Source organism: Gasterosteus aculeatus, chromosome 18 (assembly GCF_964276395.1).
Source record: "Gasterosteus aculeatus chromosome 18, fGasAcu3.hap1.1, whole genome shotgun sequence".
NCBI lineage: Eukaryota > Metazoa > Chordata > Actinopteri > Perciformes > Gasterosteidae > Gasterosteus > Gasterosteus aculeatus.
Genome location: NC_135706.1, coordinates 7,361,949 through 7,384,554, shown reverse-complemented (window position 1 = coordinate 7,384,554; position 22,606 = coordinate 7,361,949). Strand labels below are relative to the sequence as shown.

The 22,606-nt window shown below is 45.0% G+C and overlaps 1 long non-coding RNA gene across 1 annotated transcript; it reads left to right on the top strand.

Moving 5' to 3' along the window:
- Positions 1 to 1,608: 1,608 nt before the first annotated feature.
- LOC144389360 (uncharacterized) lies at positions 1,609 to 21,610 on the top strand. Its single transcript, XR_013453351.1, has 2 exons — positions 1,609 to 1,734; positions 19,376 to 21,610. It is a non-coding gene; the product is annotated as an uncharacterized LOC144389360 (long non-coding RNA).
- The last annotated feature ends 996 nt before the right edge of the window (positions 21,611 to 22,606 follow it).

Genomic DNA, 22,606 nt, shown 5'->3' with positions numbered 1-22,606 from the left:
ATTTGAATCCAGGATGTGAGAGCAAAAATACACTTGTATAACTTCACGGCATGAACACAGACCCAACGATGATGAAGTGCTTTCATACCGTCGACTGCAGACCACATATCCTAGCATGGCTGGAACATGTGGCTGCAATGAGCTTCTCCACGATATTTACATTTTTTTTCAGCCAGAGGTTTAGGGATTAAATTAGTTGAACTTATGTTTTGGCTTTAGGTCTTTGGAAATGTTTTGCACTGGTCGTTCATAGCCGAGAGCATGAAATTGACAGGAAATAGAGGCATCTATATGCGCTGCACCTCTCAGACGGGAATGTCTGGAAAGGCCAGGTCTATTTGGACTGCAGCTTGACCAAGCTTCAACACTTGCTTTTGAACAGCGACAAGAGTTGAGAAGGGGGAGAAGATAGAGCTAGAAATATATCCACTTATTTTGAGAAATCATTCATTTATGACTTTTATTTTTATTTTCATAACCCCGCTCAGAGGTTCCATTACCTAAAATAACATTGTAATACCAAAAATAGTTCTCTTTTTATTCCTTTGGATATGGTTTTATTTTATTTCCTTTACCTCAAATGTTTAATTTGGAACCGCATAAGTTGAGGCTCCTACTTCTTGACACAAGTGTGTCACACTTCACGAGGTTCCCAGTCGGACGGAGACTTGACAACAGTGACAGTCTCCGCCTTACAGATCGCTGTAAGCCAGTAATAATCTTAAAGTTGTAATATTATCTGTCTCTCAAAGGGTCCCATTATGCAACTCTTTTCAAATGCAGAGCTGAACCGAAAGAGCAACTTGTTTTCATCAAGTACGTGCAGTTACCTCTTTAGTAATTTACAAGAGTAGTTTAATTCCAACTTAACCCTTTGTTGCATGGCTCCCTGTCAGCGGCCTGTTTCGGTAACCATAGATTCCAACCCCCCAACCTACGGGCCACAGAGGAGATGCAAGACAGGCCGCATGCACAATATTAGCTGTCCTTTTCCCGGCACTCCACGCTGAAGTCAACATTCAACGGCAATATATAGCTAGACATTACTAACGTCCTCTGGTGTGATGTACACCACTGAATACACTAAACAGTCCTTACTTCGCTAAATTGAAACGGGAAGACGGTTTTGGAAGGTTTTAGAATTTAGTAAGGTAGGGACTCTCTACCCTGCCAAAATTCAAACGTAAAAATACTTTAAATACAATACAATTACATAATTTTATTTTAAAACTTGAATTTGTACTGTTTTTTTCTTATAGTTATATAGCCAATATGTGTGTTATTCCAATTGTTTAGATGTTACAATGACAAATGCAGCCGTTATGCATAATCAAATACAAAGAATTGGTAGACTAACAGTGCTTTTACTGTCCATTCATCGCGGACAAGCAAAAAATCCATGTTGCGCATGCGCACTTCGATCCTGTATTCGAGCCCTACAACATCAAAAAGCACAACTTTGCCTTACCTTTGCACGTAAAAGGTTATGCCAGTAATTGTCTACGTTACGTATGAAACATGGACCAATTAAAATCGAGATATTACTGGAGATTTGCGCAGCTGACGTCACTACGCCAGCTACGTTGTAAACGTAATCCCCGCGAAATTCAAAGTCAAAATAACGGCCGTGTTCGCCGGTATCACCGATCGGAGACGAGTTTACACCGCTGTGATCGACGTCTTCACGAGGAAACAGCGACGGATGGATTTTATGTACGAATAATCAACCGATCGGTGAGTAAGAAACTATTTCGTGCTTAATATATTTGATGCGTGTGGTAGAAGCCATTTGCCATTCATAGTCAGGAGTACGTGTTTTCATAGATGCTGACTGACAAACATAATTGTCCGCTGTGCAATAATTGAGCAATAATGTCCGAGAGACCGGACTTTGTCATCAATGTTACAATTTCATTCGTGAACATGTGACATTTCAAAATAACAGAACACTCTATTGGCTCGAATTTCCCGTCATCAACACAAAACAGTGAACAGGTGATTACCCACAATGCAATGGGGGTAGCGTCCAGCCTAGATGGAGTTGACCTGCGGAAAGGTGTCTTAGGTTGCATCTGTCATGTGTCAAGTTGGGAGAATTGATTTAGTATTGAATGGGTTTCTGATGGATCGGTTCTTTGTCCTCTTCTGGAGAGTGTCACTTTCACCACAATCCATCAACGCAGAGGAAAAACTATTACTTATTTTTCCTAAATTAAGTATTTGCAGTGGGTAAATACAAGGTTGGGCCCTGTTCCTCGTATGTGGTTCAACTATGTCGATCAAATGTCCAATTCTCGTAAAGAAGAAGAGTCGATCACCGAAAAAAGGATTTTTAACAGTATAACGGCAAACAAGCTTAAAGGAAGAGCGTCTTTTTTCTCCGCTGACGAGCAGGAAATGATCATAAACGCATACGAGGAGATAATATGTGAATTTGAATCATTTCTGTCGGATCAATTGAACGTATTATACATATTTTACGTTGTGCAGTCACCGTACGGGGAGGTCAGGTCAGGTGAACTCAGAATGACCTTATTCTCTAGGCACCACGTAACGCGTATCAGTGACGTTTGGTGAGGTCAGTAAGTGACATGTGGCTCCTACTATAGTGAACACGTCATTACCCACAATGCAATGGGGGCAGCGTTTGGCCCCTTTCAGACCCCATAACGTGAAAAATAAAGTATTTAATGCGACTAAAAAGGGTTGGAAAACAATGGGACGTTACCAAGCCATGGAACAAAACAAAAAAAAAACGAGCCAGAAAAAGTGCAAACCGTGACTGAAACCACTCGCGATGCTTAGAAATGGACCTCGAGTTCTACAGTACGTCAGTACAACCCGTCCGCCCTTCTGTCTCGGATAAAAAAAAAAAAAAAGAAGGCTGGTACGAGTTACTCTCAAGCCGAGCGGGCATCTATCTCCCACCGGGTGAGTGGACTAGTCTATAGTCGGCTGGTAGAGGAGTACCGAAGCTGAGAGCCGTACGTTAGCTAGACGAACAGCCATAGCCGTTAGTTAGGCGGTCAACAGCTGGATGACGATGACGGGTTGTACAGAATATGTTAAATGAAAACAACACAACCAGCGCTGGTGAGGGCAGGTGTCTCAGTCTCGCGGCCGCATCCTGCCCGCCGCAGGACTCCGACTAGCGCCGCCGGACCGTCAGCGCCGCCCCCTCGGCGGCGCGCAGCCCCCTGCGCCGCCCCCTCGCCGGGTACCGGTCGCCGGCCGTACCGTCAGCGCCGCCCCCTCTTCGGGTACCGGTCGCCGGCAGTACCGTCAGTGCCGCCCCCTCGCCGGGTACCGGTCGCCGGCCGTACAGTCAGCGCCGCCCCGCCCCCACGGCGGCGCGCCGCCCCCTCGTCGGGGGCCGGCCGTATCGGCAGCGCCGCCCCCTCGCCCCGCCCCCACGGCGGCGCGCCGCCCCCTCGTCGAGTACCGGTCGCCGGCCGTATCGTCAGCGTCGATCCCCCCCCAACTTCCACAGCACAGCGGGATGTTTGTCCATCAGGATCAATGAAAACACGCACTGCTCAACTGTTTGCCCTCCTCCCCTCTGGGAGGCGCTACAGGGTGCTCCGTTCCCGGACCAGCAGGTTCAGGAACAGCTTCATCTCTGCGGCTGTCACTCTACTGAACTCTGCCCCCCACCCCGACACTTATCTCCCTCAGTGACTGTACTTCCCCCCTCCACCCTGGCTTGACTGCCACACACCCTCCTCCAGCCACTGAACATTTGCACCCAAATGTTTTTTTCTACCACTTATTACTGTATTAATCGTGCTTATACCTACAATACCTCTTAAAAATAATATTACTAATACCTCTTTCACTTCAACTTACTTATTACCACCACTAATACTTACACCTGCACTTTACATCTACTTATCATACTTACACTTCTTACCTCAATTGCTGCTATTCTTGTCCCAATTACTGTTCATATTGCAAATCTATTTCTTAGTGTTCATATTGCAAATCTATTTCTTACTGTAGTGTGATCATATAACATTCTATTTCTTAGTGTTCATATTGCATATCTATTTCTTACTGTAGTGTGATCATATAACATTCCATTTCTTAGTGTTCATATTGCATATCTATTTCTTATTGTACATATCTATTTATTCACTTATTACACTTTACATATGCACATACTCTGCACTTTTTTGCTATTTTGCACTTCTGGTTGGATGCTAAACTGCATTTCGTTGCCTCAGTACTTGTACTCTGTGCAATGACAATAAAGTTGAATCTATACCTATCTAATCTATTTTGGGAGCCAATTTACCTAATTTGGTAATCAGGCATTGATGAGCATTACATTCATGAACACGTGACATTTGAAAAATAAAAGAACAATCTATTGGCTCGTATTTCCATTCAACAACACAAAACACATAAACAGTTAACGGGTGATTGCCATCGACACACTTTCAGGGCACCCACGTGTCACGCATCGAGCGTTGCGGCCACGATCGTCGCGTCAGTGACGTTCGGGGAGGTCAGGTCAGGTCAGGTGAACTCAGAATGGCCTTATTCTCCTGACACCAAGTGCCGCGTTCCAGTGACGTTTGGTGAGGTCAGTAAGTGACATGTGGCTCCTACTATAGTGAACACGTCATTACCCACAATGCAATGGGGGCAGCGTCTGGCCCCTTTCAGACCCCATAACGTGAAAAATAAAGTATTTAATGCGACTAAAAAGGGTCGGAAAACAATGGGACGTTACCAAGCCATGGAACAAAACAAAAAAAAACGAGCCAGAAAAAGTGCAAACCGTGGGTGAAACCACTCGCGATGCTTAGAAATGGACCTCGAGTTCTACAGAACGTCAGTACAACCCGTCCGCCCTTCTGTCTCGGATAAAAAAAAAAAAAAGAAGGCTGGTACGAGTTACTCTCAAGCCGAGCGGGCATCTATCTCCCACCGGGTGAGTGGACTAGTCTATAGTCGGCTGGTAGAGGAGTACCGAAGCTGAGAGCCGTACGTTAGCTAGACGAACAGCCATAGCCGTTAGTTAGGCGGTCAACAGCTGGATGACGATGACGGGTTGTACAGAATATGTTAAATGAAAACAACACAACCAGCGCTGGTGAGGGCAGGTGTCTCAGTCTCGCGGCCGCATCCTGCCCGCCGCAGGACTCCGACTAGCGCCGCCGGACTGTCAGCGCCGCCTCCTCGGCGGCGCGCAGCCCCCTGCGCCGCCCCCTCGCCGGGTACCGGTCGCCGGCCGTACCGTCAGCGCCGCCCCCTCTTCGGGTACCGGTCGCCGGCAGTACCGTCAGTGCCGCCCCCTCGCCGGGTACCGGTCGCCGGCCGTACAGTGAGCGCCGCCCCGCCCCCACGGCGGCGCGCCGCCCCCTCGTCGGGGGCCGGTCGCCGGCCGTATCGGCAGCGCCGCCCCCTTGCCCCGCCCCCACGGCAAAAAAAAAAGAAGGCTGGTACGAGTTACTCTCAAGCCGAGCGGGCATCTATCTCCCACCGGGTGAGTGGACTAGTCTATAGTCGGCAGGTAGAGGAGTACCGAAGCTGAGAGCCGTACGTTAGCTAGACAAACAGCCATAGCCGTTAGTTAGGCGGTCAACAGCTGGATGACGATGACGGGTTGTACAGAATATGTTAAATGAAAACAACACAACCAGCGCTGGTGAGGGCAGGTGTCTCAGTCTCGCGGCCGCATCCTGCCCGCCGCAGGACTCCGACTAGCGCCGCCGGACTGTCAGCGCCGCCTCCTCGGCGGCGCGCAGCCCCCTGCGCCGCCCCCTCGCCGGGTACCGGTCGCCGGCCGTACCGTCAGCGCCGCCCCCTCTTCGGGTACCGGTCGCCGGCAGTACCGTCAGTGCCGCCCCCTCGCCGGGTACCGGTCGCCGGCCGTACAGTGAGCGCCGCCCCGCCCCCACGGCGGCGCGCCGCCCCCTCGTCGGGGGCCGGTCGCCGGCCGTATCGGCAGCGCCGCCCCCTTGCCCCGCCCCCACGGCAAAAAAAAAAGAAGGCTGGTACGAGTTACTCTCAAGCCGAGCGGGCATCTATCTCCCACCGGGTGAGTGGACTAGTCTATAGTCGGCAGGTAGAGGAGTACCGAAGCTGAGAGCCGTACGTTAGCTAGACAAACAGCCATAGCCGTTAGTTAGGCGGTCAACAGCTGGATGACGATGACGGGTTGTACAGAATATGTTAAATGAAAACAACACAACCAGCGCTGGTGAGGGCAGGTGTCTCAGTCTCGCGGCCGCATCCTGCCCGCCGCAGGACTCCGACTAGCGCCGCCGGACCGTCAGCGCCGCCCCCTCGGCGGCGCGCAGCCCCCTGCGCCGCCCCCTCGCCGGGTACCGGTCGCCGGCCGTACCGTCAGCGCCGCCCCCTCTTCGGGTACCGGTCGCCGGCAGTACCGTCAGTGCCGCCCCCTCGCCGGGTACCGGTCGGTCGCCGGCCGTACAGTCAGCGCCGCCCCGCCCCCACGGCGGCGCGCCGCCCCCTCGTCGGGGGCCGGTCGCCGGCCGTATCGGCAGCGCCGCCCCCTCGCCCCGCCCCCACGGCGGCGCGCCGCCCCCTCGTCGGGGGCCGGTCGCCGGCCGTATCGGCAGCGCCGCCCCCTCGCCCCGCCCCCACGGCGGCGCGCCGCCCCCTCGTCGAGTACCGGTCGCCGGCCGTATCGTCAGCGTCGATCCCAACTTCCACAGCACAGCGGGATGTTTGTCCATCAGGATCAATGAAAACACGCACTGCTCAACTGTTTGCCCTCCTCCCCTCTGGGAGGCGCTACAGGGTGCTCCGTTCCCGGACCAGCAGGTCTGGCTTGACTGCCACACACCCTCCTCCAGCCACTGAACATTTGCACCCAAATGTTTTTTTCTACCACTTATTACTGTATTAATCGTGCTTATACCTACAATACCTCTTAAAAATAATATTACTAATATTATACCTCTTTCACTTCATCTTACTTATTACCACCACTAATACTTACACCTGCACTTTACATCTACTTATCATACTTACACTTCTTACCTCAATTGCTGCTATTCTTGTCCCAATTACTGTTCATATTGCAAATCTATTTCTTAGTGTTCATATTGCAAATCTATTTCTTAGTGTTCATATTGCATATCTATTTCTTACTGTAGTGTGATCATATAACATTCCATTTCTTAGTGTTCATATTGCATATCTATTTCTTACTGTAGTGTGATCATATAACATTCCATTTCTTAGTGTTCATATTGCATATCTATTTCTTATTGTACATATCTATTTATTCACTTATTACACTTTACATATGCACATACTCTGCACTTTTTTTGCTATTTTGCACTTCTGGTTGGATGCTAAACTGCATTTCGTTGCCTCAGTACTTGTACTCTGTGCAATGACAATAAAGTTGAATCTATACCTATCTAATCTATTTTGGGAGCCAAATTACCTAATTTGGTAATCAGGCATTGATGAGCATTACATTCATGAACACGTGACATTTGAATAATAAAAGAACAATCTATTGGCTCGTATTTCCATTCAACAACACAAAACACATAAACAGTTAACGGGTGATTGCCATCGACACACTTTCAGGGCACCCACGTGTCACGCATCGAGCGTTGCGGCCACGATCGTCGCGTCAGTGACGTTCGGAGAGGTCAGGTCAGGTCAGGTGAACTCAGAATGACCTTATTCTCCTGACACCAAGTGCCGCGTTCCAGTGACGTTTGGTGAGGTCAGTAAGTGACATCTCCCCGCTAGTTATAGGGAACACGTCATTACCCACAATGCAATGTGTGCAGCGTTTGGCCCCTTTCAGACCCAATAACGTGAAAAATAACGTATTTAATACGACTAAAAACTTTGGAAAACAATGTATGGGACGTTACCAAGCCATGGACATCAAAAAAAAATAAAAAAAAACGAGCCAGAAAAATGGCAAACCTTGCAAACCGTGAGTGAAATCCCTGGTCGCGTTATACCCCTCTACAACAATTTTAAGTATTAGTCAAGCTGCATATTGCGGTATGACAATGTGGCTGGGTGGCCGGAGCAGGCTGTGACTCCTAAATGACATGTTCGCAAGGTGGTGGGTGGGACGTTGACTTGTCAAATAGGGGTCCTAGCCAGCGGCTTGCTCTGGCCGCCCGGCCGGGTCATTGGCGGCTGGGCGGGCCCAAAAAAATTTGTTAAAATAATTATCTATCGTCGGCGCAGGCTGTGATTCCTACTTGGCCTGCTGGCAAGGTGGTGGGTGGGACGCCGGCTCGTCAAGGGTCGGCCTTGTATATATATATATATATTTAGAGTATATATAAAATATAATATATATAATATAATTTGATACATATATATATATACCAAAATTGAATTTGATACATATACATGTATCAAATTCAATTCATTTCAAGTAACATCTCAAGAGGCATTACATGCATCAATGAATTATCTCTCCCCGGCCAGCACGGTTGGGTGGGTCGTGGAATGCATGGAAAAGAAATCCATCCCCGTAAGCCTTGGCCAGCTGTGAGACAGACAACAGTGAGGCATTGACTTAAGAAAACAACAACTGAATGTCATCCCCTTCCACACATGTGCAGTGGGATCTGCGGGCTGTCGGCTTTATGATGATTATAACAAACGATTATACGCTTTTTGAGGAAGTTGAACATTTTGGTAAAGAAGCTCGTGGACTTTGCTGCCTTGATTACATCTCTTATGTGCAATAATGATAAGAGTTAGTCGAGCTTAGGAGTCGTCACCAAGTAAAATCTGACTGCCTTTGAGGACAACAGAGCAAAGTACTGTCATGCCTGATGTCTAATGATACAGAGAGAGAGAAAAAAACAATTTAAAAAACAACACTTGATACAAATTTTACCCAACTTAGAATTACTAAATACCTTACTGCTCACTCATTTATTAAGTTCACTTAAATCAAACAAACTAATTACTTTATTGTTACCTAATAAAGGCAAAGACACCACAACAATATACTTTAAAAGAACACTCACTGGGTTAATTCAGCTGCATTACAACATTTATTAAAAAAAAAAATTGTTTTATTAGTCACGTAATAACCTAACAATAATCAATAAAATGACTGTTCTCCATCCTCTTGTCATATTCGATGTAAAAGCGAATTGTACAATCAGGCATCGATGAGAATTACATTCGTGAACACGTGACATTTCAAAATTAACAGAACAATCTATTGGCTCGTATTTCCCCTTCAACAACACAAAACACGTCAGTAACGTTCGGGGAGGTCAGGTCAGGTCAGGTGAACTCTGAATGACCTTATTCTCCTGACACCACGTTCCGCGTTCCAGTGACGTTTGGTGAGGTCAGTAAGTGACATATCGCCGCTAGTTATAGGGAACACGTCATTACCCACAATGCAATGTGGGCAGCGTTTGGTCCATTTCAGACCCAATAACGTGAAAAATAAACAATTTAATACGACTAAAAACGTTGGAAAACAATGTATGGGACGTTACCAAGCCATGGACATCAAAAAAAAAAAAAAAAACCCGAGCCAGAAAAATCGGCAAACCGTGCCAACCATGAGTGAAACTCCTGGTCGAGATATAGATGTCTAGCTCGAGAAATTCCAAACAGCAGTAGCCAAGCGTTCCTTGGACCTAGGGCGCCTGCCATGACGGCAGTGTGGTACATTGGACGTCGGCGCGGGCTGTGGCTCCTAGTTGGCCTGTAGGCAAGGTGGTGGGTGGGACGCCGCTTGTCAGCTAGGGGTCCTAGACAGCGGCCTGTTCTGATGTCTGACTGTGCCACTGGCGGCAGGCCTATTGGTCAGCCTGGAGGTGGGGGGCCCCACCCCACCCCACAACTAAACATGTTCAATGAAATGTCCGACGCACGGACGCATTATTGCGTCTCGGGCCGCTCCGAAAATGGTATTCAAACGAGTGTTACAGTTTCAGCTGGTGTTGATGATGATTCGTTCTACCGTATTAGTAATAGTGTAATCATTTGTATTTACCTGTACTATCCAGGCCAGATGCCGTGTTAGATGTTAGTTAGACGAACAGTTGGATGACGGGTTGTACAGAATCTGTTGAATGAAAACCACAACAGCGCTGGTGAGGGCAGGTGTCTCAGTCTCGCGGCCGCATCCTGCCCGCCGCAGGTGTCCGACTAGTTTCCTCGTGAAGACGTCGATCACAGCGGTGTAAACTCGTCTCAGATCGGTGATATCGTTGAACACCGCCGTCATATTGACTTTGAATTTCGCGGGGATTAGCCTTACAACGTAGCTGGCGTAGTGACGTCACCGCGCAAATGTCCAGCAATATCTCGATTTTAATTGGTCCCACAAACACATAAAGTGTTCTCTTATAGTGTGAGGCACTTAAACAAACAGACAAAAAAAATAGAATCCAGTCGGCCAATGAGGAAGTAATACAAGTTTTGAGAATCTGCATCTATCCACCATATTATAGCAGCTGATCTGAACAAAGCGATCGATTTTCTTCACTCACACGGCGCCATCGAAAAGGTAACCGGCAACCAGTTGTCTTAAAACGACCGCTTTGGTCAAAGCAATGCAAATGTGTGTACATTATTTATTCGGCTTGTTATTAAATTAATGCAGTAACCATAAGCCAATGAAAACACAAATTGACACTGAGGAGACAGTGGTGGACTTGTGGACCAGTCGGAGTCCTGCGGCCGCATCCTGCCCGCCGCAGGACTCCGACTAGCGCCGCCGGACCGTCAGCGCCGCCCCTCGCCGGGTACCGGTCGCCGGCCGTACCGTCAGCGTCGACCCCCCCCCCCAACTTCCACAGCACAGCGGGATGTTTGTCAGTCAGGATCAATGAAAACACGCGCTGCTCAACTGAATATGCAGAAACATGATTTGTAGTAACAATGCTGATTGTTGCAGTTGTAAATCAATGTGTGCATCTATATGTCTATGAGTCTGTTCATCTGTTAACTTGTTTACAATAGTTCCATTTGCAGACCTACAGTATGTATTATATTTAGAAAATAAAAACTAGTATCATGTACATAAAATATGTCTATCTTTTGTCTATCTTTTACAAACTAACTCGCAACCTCCTACCACTAATATAATATATATATTTTATAACGTCACTGACATCAGCAGGTAGAAAGTTATATTACAACTGTTTCTTATTAAGCCTTATAAACAAAGCTTTCTTATAATCCAGTTCGACATACAGACTCTGCAGTGCCGGCTGGTGGAAGATTTCCTGGGTGTGGCCATCTAATCAGTATCAGCAAACATCCCAGCATGACTTAAAGCAAACCGGAAATGTACCCAAAATTATTTCAATGTCATTGAGTGACGTAATAATCACGCGACATAACGAAGCAATAATGAAATTCGTTGCCAACGTTTTTAATAATCAAATTTTATTGATTTTCATAGATTTTGTTGTTGCAACCCTAAAATATCTCTCTCTATATATATCTATATCGATATATGTATATATATATATATATATATATATATATATATATATATATATATATATATTTTGATTGAAGATTTAATCAGAAAGTAACATGTAACTGAGTGAAACTACTGTATTGTCAATTGTTGATGCGCTCCTTAAGGGGTAACATGCAGTCGCGACAAGGACACACAGACACTCAAAATGGATGAAATGCGACATGCGTATATTGTTCACAGGAGTCCTGTACAGCTGGATAATTTGCTGTGAGTGGAGGTATGTGAAGGCAATAAAGAAGATTGTTGAGATGTTTTAAGTAGCCTGGTACCGTCAGGGGTCTCACCTTAATGAAACTACGCCCCCCCCCATGCGGCCGAAGGGTTTGTCAATGATCAAAAGCTAATTGAAAACAGTTTCCATCTGGCTCCTTTAGGGATGCCCCCACAGGGCTTCGTGTGTTGCCTGACAGCTCCATCGGTTCCCTGGAGGGAGCAACCCTCTGCGTCTTCAAGTGCTAATTTCTTTGGCTGTGTTTGTTTTCAAACTGCACGGGATATTTAAAGACTGAGCCTCAAACGGTAGCCATGAAGGTATATTGGACTACGTGTCGGCAACAAGTCTGACAAGTCTTCAACCTGATGGAAAATCACTTTCCAAAGCAAGAAAAACATATAAGCATATCATATTTTATGGCGGCATTCCTGATAAGTTTATGTCACTGGGAAAGAGCAACATGCTGTTTAGAGATCTGGGGAATATCCTCAGAATCATTTTCTTACATTCAGGATGGGATGTTTCACAACTTTCTTGTGTAATGTCTCTATTGAAGCTGTAAGATAACACGTTTAAGAAAAACACCCTCTTCTTATCAACTGCAGCTTCATTTCCCATTGACCCCAGGCAGAAGAGATAAACAAGTCCTTTATCTGATTCCCAACACCAAAATGAAATATTTTGATCATGATATTGAAAAAAGATAATGACGAGCAAGCCCAAACCAATGCTAACCGATACACCTGGCAAGTTTTCATAAGAAATGACTTTCCAGCACTCTGCCTCCTCCTCCTGCAGCGCTCTCATACCAATGCACCAGCCGACCACAGCTGGGCTGTTCCAATAACCTCAACCTTCACTTCACAGTGACAAATAATTGGACGAACTGGGAAAGAGCACAAACCGTGGACGACGTAACCCAAAAAATGATCTGACAACGATTTGAAGCAAAAGAGAGTAAATAGCTGAGGGGAGAACACACAGCGAATACAATTTCCTCATGCGGAACTAAACAGCTCTGTCAATGAGCCACACGTAAATATCAGGAACAGATCGCAGCTGTGCTTTTGTCAGATGGCGTGTCGAACCGGTGCGGATGAAAAATAGAAAACGTTTTTTAGACATGTTGACACACGTATGTCCTCTCCAGCTGAACAAGGTCGCCAGCACATTTCCGTGGTCTGCTTCTGTGCAGCAGCAGTGAATTGGTCAAAGGAAAACACATCATCCGGCTGGAACCAAACTCGCAGCAACAAGCTGAGCACATGTGAGCAAAGCCTCTGTGGCTCTGGGTGCCGCTGGAATAACACCCTGCACATCAACACATGGTGTGGCCACGTGTTGACGTGCAGCATGACTTGTTCCTGCATCTTAGTCAAGTGACCTGATGCGGCCGCAGGCACCTCAACCACTGGTGCAATACTCAGACAGCCTTTTGATTGATTTCTTCAGATGAAGTGTAAGAGTCTCTGCAGACAAACTGTGGCTGAGCAGGCTGACCACCTGTTTCTTCCTGCACTCATGAATTGGACAAATACAATGATAGCAAACAGCGTATCTGCACATTCCATACACAACAGGAGACAGTTTTGATAAAAAATACCTTTAATGCTTTACAGTTGCTTTTTTTTTTTACTATAAACGTGTATGCAAAACAACACTTTTTGGGTCAGCGCACATCATATAACCCTCCTGTAAGTTAAACTACAGAGCGTGGACCGTTTCACGTAAACTGTTTGAGTGAAAACGCGCCCAATGCGTAAACATATTTGTATGTTTCCTGCCTCAATGTCCGTTTAGTTCTGTTGAACTTGAGTTTCAATGTAGAAACAAAAAAAAACACATTTTGATGAGTTCCCTGTTGTATGCGTGTGGTTCATAGAACCCTGATGACTATAGGAATATCATAGCCAATATATAATTGGCAGGAGATGACAAAACTGGTCCTGGCAGGAACCCCCCCCCCAGCTAAGAAAGCAGCATAGCAGATATTTCATTTGTTGTAAAAATAAAAACCCAACTTGTGGCAAATTTAGACCACTGCATGGTGCTAGTATCTAGTATGTGACGTTTGAAGACGTCCTGCTCAGGTGGGGGCATTTGTAGCTATGGAGCTCATACATACGATTTTGCAATTTTGGGGCAGTAACTCAGAGGAGGAGCAGATGTTTGAAGGAGTGGTGCAGTAGCAGGAGGGAACGGGGAGCAGATGCACTTGCTCCTGGGATTGGCTTGGACACTGCATGGTGAGCAGGTGAGGAACAACAGGAAAAAGAGGACTGGAAAGATTTGTGAAACAATCAGCAAAATAATCAGTATTTTTTTTTAAAGTCTCCAAGTGGAAAAACCTCCAATCATCTATTCCAAAAGATTTTTCAGGGAACATCTAGGAAATGTTTTGAGTTCCCCGTATGTATTAACACCCAACTCTTAGAACTGTTGCACGCGTTATTCTCTCAGAACCAGAAACCCTGGGAGGGAAAATAAACCAGTGTGTGTGTGTGTGTGTGTGTGTGTGTGTGTGTGTGTGTGTGTGTGTCTAGGGTTATTCTCACTTAGTGAACACGGGACCGTCATCACCTCCTTTACAGACACAGTACCGAACAACACACGTGACGAACAATTAGTTAATAACCCTGATCCTGAGAAGGATGGAGTTCATCTCAAAATGGCAATCCACGCTGCTTTAATAGAAAAAGAAAACAGTGCTTTTAAATCATATTGGGTATGTATTGTTTCCTCCACTGGTCATCACAGCGACAAAAGATATATAATGCATCTGTGATGTGTGTTCATCATCCATAAATCTTGATTATAAAGTAGAACATATTCATACACTATTGTTTAGATCAGAACTGCATTCTTAGTAGTGAATTATATTTACGCACACTTTCCTCGCCTCCCTCTTTAGCTGCTCTACATTCCCACTGGTCCTGATTAGTCAGTAAGCTTTTCAATCTGTTGTTATTGCAAGAATATCTCAGGTCTTGAGACTTGAACACCAGCGAATTCCTTCCTTCCCTCATCCCTCCGGTTAGGTTCTGTATGTTAATGCCGTGAATTATGAAGCAATGAGAAGAATGGGCGGCCAGACGTGGGCTTGTTTAAAGCCTGTACTTCCTGCTATGTGGTTTACAGGCTGTGATTAACGTATTGAAATGTGACCAGTAATACGGTTTTGCAGCATGGTGGAATTTTGGATTGTTGGTTGTCTAAACAATCTGGGAATTACTGCTGATCGAAATCCATATTTACTTGATCACCAACAGTTATTTGTGGTTTTATTGAATGTTTTCCTGGAACTTGTAGCTGGTAAATGGGCCATGAATTCTCACAAAGGACTCATTGTAAAAAATATCCTTCTTGCTGTCAATCAATGACTCAATGACTTTCGATTTCATTATGAAAACGCTAACACCTTTATCGTGATGGTTTGGTTTCTTTGGTCACCAGTAAACCCATTAACTGCTTGTTTACAGCTTCCAAATTCCTCCCTGTGCAATCATCTACCTTCGTGAGTTCATCCCTTAATTACAGTAATTATAATTAACTGGCCAAAGATTGACTGACAGTATGATTGTGAACACTGACAGTTCCTTATTGTTGCATCGTCCACATTCTACAAACCTGCACACACGCAAAGAAAATCACGTGCACTTATAGGACCGTGGTTGTCACTCATGGGAAAGTAAATCATACAAACTGCATAATGACAGCACTACAGGCAAACAGTTACTTCCCTGCTCCCAAAGACCATATTATTCACTTGATTAGCTCTTAAAATACAGGGGAATGGGTTCAGAGTGATTTGCGGATCTCATGTTGCTGAACACACACATGACTCGATCAGTGACATTCATGGAGATCTGGGGAGTCAGGCGATCATGTTACCCTAGGTCCCAAAGGAATGTGGCAAATAGTGTACACGTTATCAACTGGTGACCAGGAGCCGATGGAAAGGTCGACCTTTTTTGATGATTAAACATGATGTAACTTACGACGTTGAGAGTCTGCAGTTATGACCGTTCACATTAGAGATTCTCCATTGAACCCTAAAAGTAATTTGGCTCACTTTGTTTAAAAGTAGCGTCTCACGTGGACCACATGAAAGGTCCCGGGCCACTGGGATTCTGAAAAGGCCCATTGAGAGGACGTCTACACGCATCACTGTATGTGCATTCAATAAGCTCAAAGCTTTGCGTTATTTGTTAGTTTTTGCTGTTTTACCTCCCTCCAAAGATTCAACCGGCATTGGCAAAAGTTGCACAACCGGCTCATCAAAGAGTAAAACTCATGGATGATCAAAAAGACGCTGGATGCTTTTTAAGGCTTTTTCTTGTGTAAACACTCTTGTCTAGCGGTTTGCACAAATCTCCAGTGACTGAACTCTTTTATTAAGTTGAATTTTTTCACCTTTGACCATACTGGTTCAGTAATACTGGCATGGAAAAATGTATCTATTACACAACATATTTTTCACTGTTTGCATCTTCCATTTACTCAGAAATATCTTGGCTGGGCCATTTTTAGCTAATGTAGATATACTGGAAGCACACGGGCAGATAAGTGAGAACATTTCAGCACAGGAATGTCCCAGGTAGTATGGGTTTGTCCTCGAGCGAGCACGGACAAGTTTATTTTTTAAGTTGTAAAATGTCCCTTTCAGCACTTTACATAATTCACAAAATGTTAGTTTAGAATACAAATATTGAATATGTTTTTCAATATCGTGTGTCATTTAATCTTATTGACACTACTTTCAATGACCTCTCTAAAAATGTGGATCCAAACGAACAAATCTTGCTTGAAAAGAACAAGCTGACGTTAAGCAGGTAAAATGATCGAATGAACTGCGTAAAGTTAGCGGGATGGTTGGCGGCAAACCCAAAGTACAGCTGATGCTGATGGAAATGTTATGAATTCCATATTGAATCCACATTGAGCTGCTAGAAGCGATGGGGATTCATCCCTCGGGGACCACAAATGTCTGCACAGACTTTGAAGGCAGTTCATCCAAAGGTTGTTAATATATTTTAGTCCGGCCTAAAGTGGTGGACAGAACAACAGATGGACCGTTTGTTCGAGTCCTAACGTTACCACGGCTGCAAACAACCCTCAAGATCAGCCATAAACCTTATCAAAATATACAGCATTTTGCATTAACCGCCTCGGCACGTAGGAACATTTCCCGAAAAAGAAAGTCACCCTTGTGTGATCCAGAGCAGTAAAGTTAGTTTTCCTGTCCGTTGAGGTGAATATGTTATTTTTCCACCATTTGCAATAGAAGCCACCTTCAGTATCCATATTTTTCTTGCTACTTTATAGGAATAACGTTTTATTTCACACATATCAATCATGAATTTTCGCACACCTGCAATCATTTTTTTCTTCTTCTTGTGACCACACATAACATAACCAACTAAAAAGAATTAAAGCAACTTCCTAAAGCAGAGTCTGGTTGTAAATGAATAGCAAACGCAATTAACGTTGCATTTCATATGCCGTACCATCAGTCACATACCTCCTTTTGATATTTGTAATTCAAATATTATTTCATGCCAGTGGCAGAGCATCAGAGAATCCGCATTCCTCCTGCCTGAATCCCACAGCTTGTTTCAGTCTGAGGGAGGAAACCGAGAAAGAGAATGAAGAGCATTACTTTCTATGTCATTAAGATGTTTATAGCTTGATCTTAAAGTCATAAACAGACGTGTATTCATAGTAATCATGTAAACCTGATTAGATTCATGCAATTTGTTAGAGATTAAATCTATAAACCTCTAAAAATGTTCCATTTCACAGAAGGATTTCAGATGTCTGTTATTATGTTACAAATTATTCTTGGATTGTTGGGATAATTTCTCATTCAATGTTGATTTTGAAACAGTGCAGTAATGAAGGCACCTTTCAGTTACTCTGCACCTAAACTCAAGTCAGGCATCTGGAGGAGACTTCTTCTGTCTGCAAGTCCCTGCCCTCAAGATCAAATGTGGATTTGATCTTTTTTGTTTTCTTTCTTGAACCAAAAAGCTCTTTTTGGCAAATAAACTGGAGCAATAAAACAGCAATGTGTGTGAGGGGGAAAAGAAAGTTGATTTATCTGAAGGAAAAGGTCATTCATAGTTCATGACCTTTATATTTAAATCACACAACAAACATCCTGCCTTTCAATCATATGTGTACCAGATATGACAGGTTGGAAAAGATTTGTAAATTGGCTTCAGTATGAAAGTAAATACATATCTAGTAACTGTTCATGGTTTCTGTTAAAGCCATTGTGGTTGTTTTTGCATTTTTATTCCCAGACCTCCGGCTCCAAGAGACGATGGGTTTATCAACAAACAAGCTGTTGAGGAAAACAAATTACATTACGTGTAAGAAGTGCAAGAGCAAGAAGGGCAATTTCATCAAATAAGCCAATTTACAATTTGCTATAGATAAGTGGCATTATAAGTACAACTTAAGTGCTACAATTTGTTAGTCTTTTAAATGGCAGAGCCGTGATAGTTCGAATGAAATGAGAATACTAAGAAAGCCAAACTCATGTCTCAGACCTTTTACAATGCGTTTTTATCTCTTTAATCTGTTTTTTGATTCCTTGAGCATCGCCGATTGAGAGGCAACGAGATGTAATCCTGTGGAGATCAGCCTCTGCAGATCTGCGTCCATCTGGCTGTGGCGCTTCTGTACGTGACATCTGCAGGCATGGCTCTGTGTCAAAGGTCTCGTAGAGGGCTGCGTAACTTCTAAATATCAAAGTTGAACTGCCAAGAATCTATTGTAGCTGCCTGATGGGAAAGAGCTTGGTAGTCCGCCGGGACGCCTCTGCCTCCCTCACTGCTCAGGTGTTCCAAAACAGGAAGGGAAATCCCTCCTAAACCACTTTAAGTGATTGGTTTCAGTTGAACCAAAGTGTCACCCAGTCAGGTCAGAGGTCTGGAGAAGAAGCTGTTTATCTATTCGGAGGAGGAAGGTGTCAAGCCAAACACACAGACTCCCAGTGAGGACACAAGGATCAAATTAAAGACAGGACGGTTCAGGAGACAAAGTTCAATATGAAGGAAAACGGGGAAGGAAGGCCTCATTTCCAAGTTGATTTAACATGAAATGAATGTTATCTTATGTAATGAAGAAAAGCAGGACGCATGAGGTACAGTGAGAGGGGAAGCGGGAGGGTGTCGGGTGCTGTGGATTTGTGTGAGTCCACTCACACAATGCTCCTCTGTGTGTGGGATGCTCAGCCGGCTATGGTCCGATTCTCCCTCACATACGCCCTCAGCAGCCCCTTCACCACCAGATATGCTCCGGGGCTACAGAAACAGCGAGGCCCCCGCAAATTTCTTTTTTGTTTTTCAAGCTGGTCCCCTCAGAGAGAAAAGGGCCACCTGGTGACCTTGTGGTCAAATCTAGACTTTCCTGCTCTGGAAACCACGTCTATTACAACTTCAAAGAATGAATATTGTCCACCTGTGCACGGCGAGGAGAATCACACGAAGAGCACATGGATCCTCACTTAGACACACATGTCACATGCTCTGCACATGGCGGCATTCACACAGCCACGGTGCAGGTGGCAGATGTAGAGGTGCACAGAGGTGGTGCTCCTTCTCATTGTTTTCTTCTTCCTCCAATATTGTGCCTCTTCTTATTTTTCTTTTTAACTTTCTATCTTGCAGGCACGAGCATTCCCCCCTTCGGCTCAAACACCCTCCTGCACAGCGCTCTTCACCAGCATCTGCATCCACTGTGTGGTAAGTGTTATTAAATCATCTTATTTTGGCAAAACCCCAGATGATTGAAGTGAAATTAAGCATTCGACTCTTGAACACAGAACTTATTTTCCAAGTTGGAACTGATTGTTTTCGTTTGATTTTTTTCAGACTCCAATTTTCTTTCAGTAAACATTAAGTTGCCATTAGACAAACAGCAGATTCCACCAGATTTTTTCAAGTTTTTGTGGTTGTAACTTGATCAAAACAAACTGTTATTTTATAACAGTTTTTGAGCTCCATTGATCAAAATAATTGTATCTTCAAACAACCTCTAACTTTATTTTGGCTCCCTACTCACACGGGTTTTAATGAAAGTGTAGGACGCATCAAAACGACTGGGTTAATTCTTCAGACGTGCAAAAGCAAAACAAGCATGCAACATTTCTCCTCACCGGCCACCACTTTGAGCTGCAGACTGGGACGACATCTACAGCCGCTCAATTTTTAAAAACATAATTTCCCTCAGAGCTGCACCTCTGCTATTCGGTATCAAGTACATTCGGCATGCCATATGGTACTTATTTGGGATTTAGACTTAATATATGAATCACTTGAATACATTAACACTCTAAATACTTGGCGGTTATCCCTGTGTATTTGTAATGCAGATTTGTTCGCATGAAGGGAGTAGCGTGGAAAATGTGGAGACAAATGTGATGCACCCGCTTTTAGGGGAATTCGCCACACGTGCTCGATCAGGAGGGAATCATGCGATGTGTCCGACGCAGGGACGTCCACCAGTGTCTATTAGGGCTCGGCAGAAGGACTGTCACAGTGAGCGTCTGTGGAGCACTTATGTAATTCGTAATGAGGCTGTGGTTTTTAGGGTTTGGCCTCCTGTGCAGAGGATGGAGGAGGAGTGATGGTCTGTCATACCTGCCTCCGTGACTTTCTGCAGCGCCGTTTGGCAGATGTGCAGAGTGTACTGCGGTCGTGCACTTATTATCCAAATGGGAAAACATAAGACTTTATTTCAATTTTCCATATACGTCCGTGGCAGTAAAGAGCGGTGGGTTGCTGTTGAAGAGCTACTTGGGGTCCGGTTTCAGGACACAGACGGGGGGCCGGGCACCGGACCGCCAACGCTGTTGTTAAAGGATGATCCGCATCTTTCATTGAGTCACAGCCACCTGTTTATATTTATATATAAATACCCTGTGTAAACGTGGCAGCATCCTCCCTCTGTTTTATTACTGTTCATAATCTCCTCCCCTCTGATTGTGTGGACAAATTTCCTGTTTGGTCACGGAGCGTCTCATCTGCGGAACAAAGACTGACTGATAACGGCGCGTCGGGCTCGTCCAGGTCTCAGCCGGCTCGGTCATTAGTCAAACAACACCATAACATAGCAATCACAGGACAGGCGCTGTCAATGGGTGAAGGACTACGCATTCGTACGTGGGAAACACATATCTCATATCATCAATATGTGTTTATACATGTTTGCTGAAGGGTGAAATTCTTTGGTGTTTCCCGACCCGGTTGTTCTTCTTTAATCAACAAGATTTAGCTTGAGGATTCTTTCCGTTTTGATTGTTGTCATTGTGTGAAGACGCCACATCCGCCACCAAGATGCTAAATGTCACATACAACTGTGCAGGTTTATTGTAAACATCTTTGGATGCCCAAGCGTCCCACTAAGCAGTGTGGGTGTGTTTGTGCGCACATTTACGGTTCATATTCATGATTAAAGACGACTTTACACCAGGGTGCAGAAATCTGCTGATTAACGTCAACAAACAACATACAGACAAAACAATCACTTCACTCTGCATTCTCCTAATTTACACCTTCAAAAAAACACACCCCTCCAGTGTGTGTTGGTGTGTGTGTGTCACATTTGCACTCAACCTGGTGGCTGTGAAAACAGGAGAAGGTGGTTCGCTTTGGGGCGGTGTGGGGGAGTATGGAAACAAACACCCAAACACAGGACTAGATTAAATGAAGGATCAGTGTCTTAAAATATACATTACTTGCTTTAATATTGAGTTGTTGTGAAGGACAAATGTGCTGTTTCAGTTTCGGTGGAGTTTGAAAGAAGTGTGTGTTTTACAATGCACACTTACTTTAATTGATTGGCATTAATGAGTAATTGTCAACATTAAAGAGCCAGACTGAACATACCATAAAACTTAAAAATTTAAAACTAACAAACTCTGCTTCTGCTTTGTTGGGTATTGAGATCACTTCTTTCTTCATTCAGAAGATGAGACTGTTTAACTAGAAAAAGTCAATTCCACAAAAAAGTGGAGCCTTCAGCAGCTGAAGAGTCGCGTTTAATTCCAACAGCTGCTCTGAAGACGAAAACAGAACTAAAAGTAAATTTTACTTCAGTAAACCAGCTGTTTGCTGATACGTCCTCTAAATGTAACTCTATAAGGTGACGATGATGACACACCGATGATAGAATGCACCGTCTCACAAAGTAGATGAAAAAGCAATGTGTGTGTGTGTCCTTCTTCGGAAAGTGAAATGAACATTTTTAGATTCTTCTCTTTCATCCACTGTCCATCAGTAGCTCTCCTGTCAGAGTGAGCGGTCAGGGGAACAGAGGCCGGCCTTCAGGCTGCCTCACTGAGGCCATTCGATGGCTCGCTTCTCTCTGGAGGCCCCGGGGCCCACGGCTCTCTTCTCCTCCTTCTTAAGACCAAGTGGGTAAAGTCAACAATTTTAGATGGAAGGAGGAGGAGGAGGAGGGGGCTGGCGGGGAGATTTGTGAGACAGGCCAGTGGTTGTCAACGGGCGGAGGGACGTGTGCCAAACATTTGCAGTGTGAGAGCGAGCAACAAGGAGCCACTGAGCGTGTCTGTGTGGAGCAGAGAGGGTGTTGTAGCGCTCAGGAGGCTTCAACCAACACGTGGTGCTCCAGCGCAGGTTCGGACTGGAAGAACGCCCGTAGCCTATTTCCCATCCGTCCGCCAATAACGTCTCACGCACGCTCACTCGTTATTTCCTCGCAGTCATTGTTCGGAGCTGTCAATCAGGACATCAGCTGTTTAGATCAGGTGGTCCTTTCTATCCAATAAGCACAATGAAGCCATTCAATCGAAACAACCTATCATCTTGCTGCTGTCTATTTTAAATCTGGTTGTTTCTCTACCTCCAGCACGGCCACGCTGCCTAATCTCCATCAGC